The sequence below is a fragment of the Rhamphochromis longiceps genome, linkage group LG16 (genome assembly GCF_057381845.1).
Source record: "Rhamphochromis longiceps isolate RC_006_pf linkage group LG16, R_longiceps_female_GT1.1, whole genome shotgun sequence".
NCBI lineage: Eukaryota > Metazoa > Chordata > Actinopteri > Cichliformes > Cichlidae > Rhamphochromis > Rhamphochromis longiceps.
Window position 1 is genome coordinate 19,564,526 of NC_140572.1, and position 11,980 is coordinate 19,576,505.

An 11,980-nucleotide genomic window follows, 5' to 3' on the forward strand; every position below is an offset into this window, starting at 1 on the left:
ACACACATACATGTGCGCACACACATCACTGACAGACGTCCACAGCCGATGCACTGTTCGCTGACCCTGACCCATTTATTCATTTATTCGGCTCCTTGTTTTTGCAAACTTCAACAGTCTGTGAAAAGCTTCTTTGTCTGATCATTCGGTGTCATTGTATCTTGTGGAGCACAGGGGTTTCATTCTTCTTTGGCAATTAACGCTGGTCTGTCTATGCTTGTTGACTTTGGCAGGCAGAGGCTGTCCTCGTGAGCTTGTGCGTCAAGCTATCATCCAGGAGGTCCAGGACTAGCTCTGCTCAAACAAACAGTTTCAGTGATGAGGGCCTTACAGATCTCTGACTCGCTCAAAATCACGCATTAGTCCACATTTCTCTCTGATTTTAGAGTTTGTGGTTGTAATTCCCATAAAAATGATGTGGGAAAAAATCATTAATTTGAGCTTGAGTTGTTTATCCATTTGGAAGTAATCGAGTTCACAATGAAAAATCCTCTCATTTTGGTGGAGATATTCTCAGTATTACAGAGTTGTCTTCAAAATTTCCCATCAACTTGTGATCTGTTATATAGTAAATATATTATGGTAATCAGCTGGATACTTTCCCACAGCAGCAGTTCAGTGTTACAGGCCCCGAGGGTGCCTGGAGCTACAAAATGCTTGATTGATGCGAATGGCTTTTGCAGCATTAACAATCATACAGGCGAATATAGCCAAACTTTTTTTTTTTAACCCTTGTATGGTGTTCGGGTCTGTGAGACCCGTGTTCAGTTTTTTTCAAAAGAAAAATTAAACAATTAATTATTTTTTCACGTGTAAATGTGTTGTGTCTTTCCACTCACTCCACTTGATTATAACTGATTTATTTATAACATTTTATATAAAAGAAAAACGAGAAGCACATTAATTCATAAAAAATTGTCAGTTTTTCTTTCTCTTTTGGTTTTTAGTCGTGGTTTTCAATTCAGTTTGGTTAGGTAGTTTCCAGAGTGAGTTTCCTTATTTCATTTCAGTTTTTATTGATTAAAAAAATGTAGGTTTTGTTTTTTTGTTTATTTTACATTTTCCAATGTTAGTTCTAGTATTTTTTTTTTTATGTTGAACTATGAATCAGTATTTTCCAGCAGCAAGAAGTAAGAAGTTTAGACTCACACACACACAACACAAACATGTTTTTATGGCAGTTGACTCACAGTCATGCTTACATCTCAAGTCCCAATAAACAAATGCGTCAAAGTCCCCTCAGGGTCAAACCTCACCAAAATAAGTATCTAATCTCCATTAGATTTTTTTATTCAGTTTTTAAATGCATGGCTTTATTCTTATTTTGATTAACAAAAATGTTTTTAACACTTTGTTTTAGTTTTTACTTTAACTATAATAACCTTGGTAACCACTTACCAATATGTATCTGGACTGTGGGTCAGGAAAAAGGGGTTAGATAACTGATGCAATGCCCTGTGAGAGCATCCTGGGTAGCTCATTATGTTTGTCATTGTTTATAAGTCATTAAAACGTTTTAAAGCTTTTATTACTGCAGAGTTTAGGGATGTTTACTGCAGCTGCATTGGAACCTTATTAATATACACCTTTTTTCCATCTGCACATATCGCTGTCATGCAAACCCAACGAAAGGTTTGTGTAAGAGGTAAGAGCTGTGGTTTTAGTTAGTTTCTTTGGTCCAGTGGCAGCAGTGTGCTAGGTAAATAAGTTCTGCTGCAGTCTTAAAAGTGCCACTTCTTTCATCACAGGAAGTTTTACAACACTATAATTCTCAGCAAACAGTGTTAGTTTCAGTTAGCTCAAGGAAGAGGAACCAAAAGCAGGACTAAAAACAAGCAGCGCTGTAAAGGAAAGTAAAGAAGACCTTTAATAAATTAACACACACAAAAAATTAGCTGATATTAAAATTTCAAAAAAGACAGGTAACCACAACTTGAAGAAGTAGTCTGAGGCTAATTCTGGGAATCAAAATTCAGCCAGATAACGCGCAGATACAGCTTGCTAACCATGCTAGCTAGTGTTAGCGAGTGACTTAGCGCTCTGCCCTTTAATCCAAACATGGTAACTTTGGTTTCAAAACAAGGAAGCTGGAGATGCTTAGATACTAAAATTGAGCCTTCAAAACAGAACTTTACATGGGTGATGATATGGTTGCCAAGACATCTTTAAACAAACACGGAGGAAGTAAACAAAACTGAGAGTGAGTAAAGTACTACGATAACACTCAGAGAGCACGAACCTCCACCAAGGCAGCTCGCTCTCTTGACAGTATTTACTTTGAATGCAATAGTGTATTTATTGTGTGTTGTATCTATTCATTTTGTTTTCTTTGGTCTTTTTAAATGTACTGTAGGATGCTTGTAGTGCATTAAATCAAGTGCTAAGTGCAGGTTTATGTTATTTGCCCCCCTGTTGAAACCCATTTCCATTTGGGCGGGAGGGCACATGTGTGTACATGTGTAGCATTCATTTTACTGTTTGTTTAATTAGTTTAAATGTTTAATGAATATCAGGTGAAAAGAGGAAATCCCCTGCATCAAAAAAAAAAATGAAAAAAGTAAAACTAATACTTATTCAGGAACATGGTGCATGTATTCAAATTGTTGTATATTTACACTGTTATAACCTATTATTGTAATGTATATAAATCCATAATAAAATGAAACAACTATACACAAAAAAGTATCCCATGCCCACATGTTCTTGTCAGAAACCTCTTATTGTTTATTGAGAGCATTATTATCACATTGACCTTCAGATTAATCTATTAAACTCGAAAGAGTTCAAGTGTGACATGATATTTTCTGATCTTTGTAGGGTACTTTCTGGATGTTGAAAACACACAATATTTGTAAGACTGATAGTTACTAAGTTATAACCTTAGGTTATAAGGTTCAATTTTCAATCAATACTCAATTAATCAATAAAGTGACTTTGAAGACCTTAGTGCATGTACGGATTAATGGATTGTTACCATGACTCCACTCTACACCCCTACAATGTTTAATCAAAATTCACTGAAACTTTTTTAAGCTATTGTGTTTACAGACAGAATCGCAAGTAAGCAACATTACAAAAAAATAACCTCCTTGGCAGAGGTAAGACTTCTTTTATGATTCCTTTTATTTCAGATTAAATGATTGTACTGGTGTTTTCCATGTAATACAGACATTCTGATATCAGATGTATCTGCTAATTCATTACACTCCATTTCCATCTTCAGCTGGACACTGCCTCAACTCTAGTGAGTGCAGTGGGCAGTGGACACTGGAGAGGACAGTCAATCAATCAATCAATAACACATGTAAGCAGCTTGACAATGGCGATAGTCTGTTTGTCCTCATTTGCTTTTTATCTGATAGACCACTGTTCCATGTCACAATGCCACACTGCTCAGTCATCTGGGTGGAGTGGGAGCCAAACACATGGATCTCTTCCTCTGTTTTACCACAGGTTTGCTGAGGTTTCTCTAGTTGTTGTTCCTGAATGGTAGGTACAGTGTCCTGGTCCCTCAGTCCTCCTGTCCTGCCTGCTCCAGGCTTTGCCTTCTCTCTGTCCTTCACTCTCTCCTCTCTGTGTGCTTGTGTGTCTGTGTCAATGTTCATGGGAAGGACTCATTGTGGGTTCCCGCCTCTGGCTGAACACACCTGCAACAATCAATCACCTGTTCTCGATGATCTCGTTAAGAAGCACTATTTAAGAGGGCGGCTGAGGTTCATTCTTCTCTGGATCGTTGAACTGTGCTGTTAGTAAAGCCGTGGCTCTTTTGTCTTTTCCTTGCCTTTATAAACTCGCAACTAATCTCATCCTTCTTCCTCTTGTATACAGACCTTCCCTGGATTTTCCCTGTCCTGGAGTTCTTGGAGAGACTGCTTGAGCTGAGTCAGTGTGGATCCCCTGTTCCCCCTTCGTACTACCTGTATATATCACCCTGGCGTTTCACTGTAAATAAATGCACTAAACTTGATCCCTCTGAGTCCTGCCATTGAGTCCACTCCATCCAGCATTCCTGACATATAGTAGCCAAACAGTTATATATTAATAATAAATAAAAGATCACACTTGGAACTCAGGGAAAAGCAAAACGATCTTCAGCGCCATTCTTTACGTCTGGTGGCTTTAACATAATCTGTTTATATGACAGGAACAAAAACCTTTTTCTGCCAAAGAATGCAGTGTATTGTGCTAACAGAAGTAAGGCTGATACAGTAATCCTGTGGTGACAGTTATCTCAAGATGTAAATACCTGGCCAGTTCCTGTATCTGTTCACCAGGCCACACAGATCCTGTATGAATGCTTGTGTGCGCAGAAGCCCCTCTGGAGATGGAGCCATGTGCGTCACACCACAGATCAGCCTATTATCCATAGCTGAAGGCGACAGGAGAAGAGGGCTAGGGGCTGTGCAGGCAGGTGATAGTATGCTTGGCAGAGAGAGTGGCAAGAGGAGGAGATAAAGCACGATGACAGGCAGTCAGCGAGTGCATGTAATTAAAAAGAGTAAAAGCAGGAAGTAAAAGACAGCATTAACCAAAGAAGTGGGAGATGGCACGGGGAGGAAAGGGTACGCAAACAGAGCGCGACGAGGAAAGCATTAGAAAGAGGTCAGCACTCAGTGGAGCAGGAGAGTGCACCTTTCATAGTGATTTGGTGATGTAATGCTCTTATTCGACTGCTCCGAAAAATGACAGAGTGAAAGGATTAAAAACAAAAAACAAAGAGAGAGTCTGGGTCACTTTTAGTCTTGTTTCTCACCACTCTGCTCATTCATACATGCAGGATTTTGTGCAGCAAGCACATCATTGTCACATATAAAAACCACACAGGCATTCACATTGAATTGTTTTCATGCACTTTGATTGATTCTCCATTAATCAAAGTTGCTTCCCTTGCTGCACCTTTTGGGCTGTCCGTGTATACATACACAACTCCCTGTGTTATCCATGTGTGTGTCCTCTGAATCACTCTCATTTTCCCTTTCTTTTCTGCCCTTTTTCACGCTCCCGAGACTCATGAGCGATAAACCTGAAATTTAATGATTTACCCCACCTGGACTTGTGCCACTCTGTGGCTGTGAAAAACAATTTGTATTCTAACAAAAATGTGCCGTGTGCGCAGTCAGAACTTACAAACAACACACATCTGGTCCCTTTAAATCAGGGAAATCTCACTGAGCATAGCGCAGCAAAATTAAATTAAAAATATATATCAAAGCTTCACTGATCCCACATTCCTCCAGCTAGCTCCACGGGAAGCTGGAACATTCTCCGGATTTATTGTTCTAGCACATGAGAGTCAGCCGGCGAGAGAGAAACAAGCAATATGTTCTGCACTCGCTGCTGCTGCTGCTGCTGTGTGTGTGTGTGTGTGTGTGTGTGTGTGTGTGTGTGTGTGTGTGTGTGTGTGTGTGTGTGTGTGTGTGTGTGCATTTTCTCGCAAGTGATTGCATAAGTTTTCAAAGAAGATAATGAGGAAGCTGAAGATGAAACCGTTGTTAAGAGTCAAAGTTCATGGATGCATCACTTTCTGTTTGGCTGCTTCAATTATACAAAAATAGTTGTAGCAAATAACTTAATCATAATTGTTAATTTAAACAAAAGAACGCACAATACTTGGTATTTAGAAGAAATGAGTCACTAATTTAATTGCCTGCTAATGTTATTATCTTGTGAGACTGCACTTCCATAAGAACAGCTACAAAAACATCATGCAGCCACATAGTTTTCATTATGACACACACCTTTAGTGATTGTAGTCATTCGGGGTGGCTAGATGGCTCAATAGATGGGTCAATAAAACTCTGTTTGTTTCCTGTTGCCCAACACAGCTAAATCAGATATTAAACTGTCTTTAAACCTGCGGGCGTGCAAGTACAAAGTCCGTGCACATAATGTTCACTTGCTGATATAATGGCTGATAAGTGGTCTTTCTCATGCTCCCTCACCTAAACCGCTTCCTGATTCCAGGATTTCTTGCTTTAAAACGGCTTCAGGTGTTATTTAGTCAGAAATTAAATTTAGAAGACATCACCACTCATCCTACAAATCTTTAGGATTGACCTTTGGACATCAGCTCTGGCTTTCCTTTTTTGGCCTTGGTGCAAAAGGAGATCTCCACTTCTCCCCTCCCCTCCCCTCCCGTGTAGCCTCGTCAGGCTGGAAGCTCCAGCGCTCACATGGCTGGAGCCCACAAACACATACACGTCCTCAGCGTCATTTCTGCCTCTTAGACACCCGCCTTCACCCAGCTTAGGTCTCCTAATCCTCGTTTAGCTGTTCTTTTCTCTGACGGACTCGGCTCAAACTCCCCGCAAACACATTTTTTCTGAACCTGCCGCTCTGAAGCGACAGCTGCAAAATGAGACGGCAGAGGTCAGGTGGGAGAAATTACCCAAAGAAAATGAGGAAATGAGCAAAGTAAATTAGAGTCCGGCAAAGGGAGAGGGGTTAAGGCAAATGCACACGAGCTGGGGCAATATGTGTTACGAGTAGATGAACAGTTTGATAGTTGCCATCTGTTAATATTTCACTGAGTTCTCTCTATATCTTTGTGTTTACTTCTCTCCTTTCTCTCTTTCTCTTACAACTCTCCTTTGATGATTAAAGACTATTATCCAGCTTTAGGGCCCAGCTGAGAGGCCATATGGACATTTAGCAAAAAGATCAGGAGCACAAGATGCAGCACCACCTGGAGGGATAAAACTCGCAACTTTCTTTCCATCTGGACTGTTGCAATGTCACTTCCAAGTCATACTGGAAAATCATGTCTTGACAGAGATAATGCACAGTGCATAAGTGCAGCAGGACTCAGGACTTTAGTCTAAACAGAAATACAACTATTGCTGTACTTGATATAATCATCAATAATTATAAAATAACTTTGGGCTGTATTGAGGTGAAATTTGGCAAAGAGCTGTGAAGTGACATTTTTGTTTTTTTGGATGATTTTCTTTCAATAAAATGTATCAAATCCTTCTGAATATTCCGGCATGATATCTGGTACTGGGTAGTCGACCTGGTACAGACAGCATGAGGCCATTTGTTCCCATGCAGTTCCTTTCAATCCTGAATGCTCTCACAGCTTCAGTCCCTTATCCCCTTCTCCGCCCTGCAGTCTGGTGGAGCTTTGATGGATTTACTTGTGTTATACATGAGTTTTATCGGGTTCAGCTTTAGGCTGTCGCATGTATGAAATCCATTTCATCACAAGCAAAACAATTCAGCCAACCCCTGTTTGCTGAAACTGTGTCTACTTGCAATACTTGTGGACATAAATCTGCTTAGGCAGCCGCACTGTGGGGACGAGGAAAGATTTGGTAAGATTCAGCGTCTGTTGTTGCAGTTTTGAATGCTGCAAAACCTTCACATTTGCACCGGTTGTGTCCTGCGTGTGTATTTGCTGCCTAACATCTTGTCGGCCATACCAGTGAGCAGGGAGCCTTCCAGTCGTTCCTCATTTGGGTGTATTGTATTGTGTTTTGATTTAGTTGCTAGGGTTGTCACGAGATAAAAGAGCACAACAGGCAGTTTGACACAGTTCCCTCTTTGTTCCTCGTCCAGCCGGACCTGCTCTCATCACTCAACACCCAGCCACCCACCGCTCACTATAATCATTAACCTCAGATTAACCGCGGCACAAAGACCCCTTCTGTCGTGGTCTGGGTGGTTTTCCACAGCATCAGCTCCTCCCCACTGGGTGGAGTCTTTGTTGTTCCTCACCTGATGGCAATCGGACCAGCAGTATTTATGACCGGCGCACTCAACTGGTCTTCGCCAGATTATCTGCCAACTTTAGTCAGTTCTCGGCCTCACGTCCGTTCCTTGGTGACTAATCGTGTGTATTAACCGTATCTCTGTTTTTTTCGTCAGCCTCTGAAAACCACCTACCAAGCTCTCCTGGATACCAGTTTGCTGCCACCGGTAATCCCTCTCCGTTTTGGAGCTGCCATTTTCTCCTGCCTGCCTCCCTGCCTTGCATGCAGCACCCACCTGGACCTCTCCTGCCTCCCCCCTCCACGCAACCCCCACCTGCAAGCTTGTAAGACAGCTCAGTGTACTATTTTTTAGATTCACTCGCAACCCTCTGTGGGATTCCCCTGACTGCATTGTCTTCTGTTTCAGTGCCCGGGCCCACCACAGTTTTCCCTGCCCAGTACCTGCACCCAGTTATCCCTGCCATCTAGTTTTCACCACAGTATTTTTCTCTCGCCTCAGACATCTAGTTTATGTTCATTGATTCTAGTCTGCACTTTCTGTTAGCCTCTGAGCATTGTAAAAATAAAGTCTCTTTTCGTTACACCTCACCCCTGGCCTCCGGTTTTGAATCTGCGCTTGAGTCCATCCCATGTCCACGGGCCACTGCGCCTGACAGTATAATCTGGCCAGTATATGGACTCAGCGGATCAAATCCGGACTGCCGTCTCGAAGCAGGGCGCCATTCTTGGTACTCACGAGGACGCGCTCCAGTTTCTCCTGGCGAAGGTTAACTCACTCACTGACGAGCAAGAGAAGATGCAATCCGCGGTTCAGAACCTTCAGTCAGCCACTGCCCCTGAACCCGAACCCATTCCCAGTACGTCGGCACCGGTACCCGCGCCGCCGCCGCCTCAGCCCGCTGCGGATTCTGAGCCTCTGCAGACGCCGATGTTCCGCGATGCCGCCTCCCCGGAGCCGGAACCCTTTTCTGGCGGCCAGGGGGGATGCAGCGGTTTCCTCCTTCAGTGCGAGCTAGCGTTCGGTCGCTCACCCCGCTCGTTTGTTTCTGATACTGTGCGGATTTCTTATTTAGTCGGGAAACTGCGCGATCGCGCCCTTACATGGGCAGAGGCTTATCTAGCTAGACATCCGTTACCGACTTGTCATTATGATGACTTTTTGAGAGAGTTTAAGAAAACTTTCGCTCACCCGACCTCTGAATGCAGTTTGGCGCAGAGGCTGTTGCATCTTCGCCAGGGACGGCGGAGCATTGCGGACTTCCTAATCGATTTCCGCATCGCCGCCGCCGAGGCGGGCTGGTCTGATCGGGCTCTGCATGGGGTGTATTTGCACTCTCTCAACGATGAGATGAAGGACCACCTGGCCTCCCGGGATGAGCCCGCTACTTTTGAGGAGTTGGTTTCCCTCACACTTCGCATTGACAGCAGGTTGCGGGAGAGAGAGTGGGAGAGGGACTACAGTTCCCGTCGGTCCTTGCGGCGGTCATCTCCGGTCGTTTCTCCCCCGCCACCGCTTCCGGTTCAGCCGTCCACTCCCATTGCTGGCACCGGGGGTGGTGAACCGGAACCGGAACCCATGCAGATCGGGCGTTACCAGCTGACGGTGGAGGAGAGAGAGAGGCGCCGCCGTTCACGTTCTTGCTTTTATTGTGGCTCCGGTGAGCATTTGATTTCTTCCTGCCCTAAGAAGGGAAAAGAGACTGCCCGCCGGTAGGTCCGGGGATATGGGTGGGCGGTACCAGGGTTAACGCCAAGCCCCGATTTTTGCTTTCTGTGACACTCTTACTCGGTCAGGGAGCCCACGTCTCATCAGCGCTGGTTGATTCAGGGGCCGAGCAGAGTTTGATCGACAGGGGATTTGCTGAACAGCTTCAGATCCCTCTTTTTGAGTTAACTCCGTCTATTCCAGTTAGGGCATTAAACGATCAGGTCTTTTCTTACATTACTCATCGCACTGCACCGGTTACCTTGATCACTTCCGGCAACCACAGAGAAACACTGATCTTTTACACCTCACAATCCCCTGACACGCCCATAATTTTAGGTTTCCCATGGCTAAGACATCATAATCCTCACCTGGATTGGGTGGGACAGAGGGTCGTGAGTTGGAGCCCATATTGTCATGCCAACTGTCTCGTCTCAGCTGCCCCACCTGGGGCCACTGAGCCCTCTAGCAAGGAGAACTGCACCCCTGACCTCTCTGCGGTTCCCCCCGAATATCATGACATATCAGAAGTTTTTAACAAAGATAAGGCACTGTCCCTACCACCCCATCGCCCTTACAATTGTGCCATTACCTTGTTTTCCGGCTCCACGTTACCTTCCAGCCGTCTCTACAACTTGTCACGCCCTGAACGGGCTGCCATGGAAAAATACATCGGAGACTCACTGGCGGCTGGACTCATCAGACCATCGACTTCCCCCGTGGGTGCTGGCTTCTTCTTCGTGGGTAAGAAGGATGGCACACTCCGTCCATGCATCGACTTTCGGCCCCTTAATGACATCACAGTTAAAAACAAATACCCATTACCACTCATCAGCTCCGCTTTTGAGCCCCTCCATGGGGCCACCATTTTTACCAAACTGGATCTCAGGAACGCATATCACCTAGTCAGAATCAGGGAGGGGGATGAGTGGAAGACTGCGTTTAACACACACTTAGGACATTTCGAGTATTTAGTCATGCCATTTGGCCTCACTAATGCACCTGCAGTTTTCCAAACCCTAGTGAATGATGTCCTTAGGGATTTTCTGGATCGTTTTGTCTTCGTTTACCTCGATGACATCCTGATTTTTTCCAAGGACCTCAAGGAACACAGAATCCATGTCCGGGCCGTACTCCAGCGGTTGTTGGAGAACAAATTATATGTCAAAGCCGAGAAATGCGAATTCCATGCACCATCTGTGTCATTCCTGGGTTACATTCTTGCAGGGGGGCAGGTGAAGACAGATCCGGCTAAAGTGAAGGCAGTAGCGGAGTGGCCACTACCTACCTCACGAAAACACTTACAAGGGTTTTTGGGCTTCGCGAACTTCTACCGCCGCTTCATCAGGAATTACAGTCAAGTAGCCGCTCCCCTAACTCGTCTAACTTCCTCTAAGCTTCCTTACCATTGGAGTCCAGAGGCCGACGCCGCCTTCTCCCGGTTGAAAGAACTGTTTACCTCTGCGCCGGTCTTAATCCATCCCGATCATAGTAAACCTTTTGTCGTGGAAGTAGACGCGTCAGGCGTTGGGGTCGGGGCGGTGTTGTCCCAGCGTTCAGGTTCATCTGCTAAGCTTCAGCCCTGCGCCTTTTTCTCCCGCCGCCTCTCACCTGCGGAGAGGAATTATGACGTTGGAGACAGGGAGTTGCTTGCTGTAAAGCTAGCGCTGGAGGAATGGCGGCATTTACTTGAGGGAGCAGAGCATCCATTCACTATTTGGACTGACCATAAGAACTTAACCTATTTACGCACAGCCAAAAGGCTCAACTCGCGCCAAGCTCGATGGTCCCTATTCTTTACTCGATTTAACTTTTCCATCTCTTACCGACCAGGCACCCGCAACACCAAGCCGGATGCTCTGTCCCGCCAGTTCGACCCTGTGTGTGACCCGTCTGATGCACCCACCATCTTGCCGGCAGGAGTCAGGATCGGTTCTGTCGCCTGGGACGTGGAGGAGGACATCCGCCGTGCGCTGGAGACTGAGCCAGACCCCGGCACGGGCCCTCCGAACCGACGCTATGTCCCCACCGTGGCTCGCCCTAAGGTGATCGATTGGGTCCACAAGGGCAAATTTTCTTGCCATCCGGGTGGGGGGAGAACAGGCTCACTCCTTAAAAGGTATTTCTGGTGGGAGACTATTGATAAAGACGTCAAAGAATATGTAGCTGCCTGTCCTGTCTGCGCACGTAACAAATCGAGCTCACTACGCCCAGCTGGACTTTTACGACCCCTCACTATACCTCATCTCCCCTGGTCTCACATTGCGTTGGATTTTGTCACTGGCCTTCCCGTCTCCTCAGGTAAAACCACGATTCTCACTGTGGTGGATAGATTCTCCAAAGCTGCACACTTCATTGCCCTAAACAAACTCCCCACTGCAACGGAGACAGCCAAGATTATGACTGAGCAGGTCTTCAGACTCCACGGCATACCTTGCGAGATCGTGTCAGATAGGGGCCCTCAGTTCATTTCGCGAGTGTGGAGGTCGTTCTGCACCGCTCTCGGGGCTAAACCCTGCTTGAGCTCAGGATTTCATCCACAGACGAATGGGCAGGCCGAACG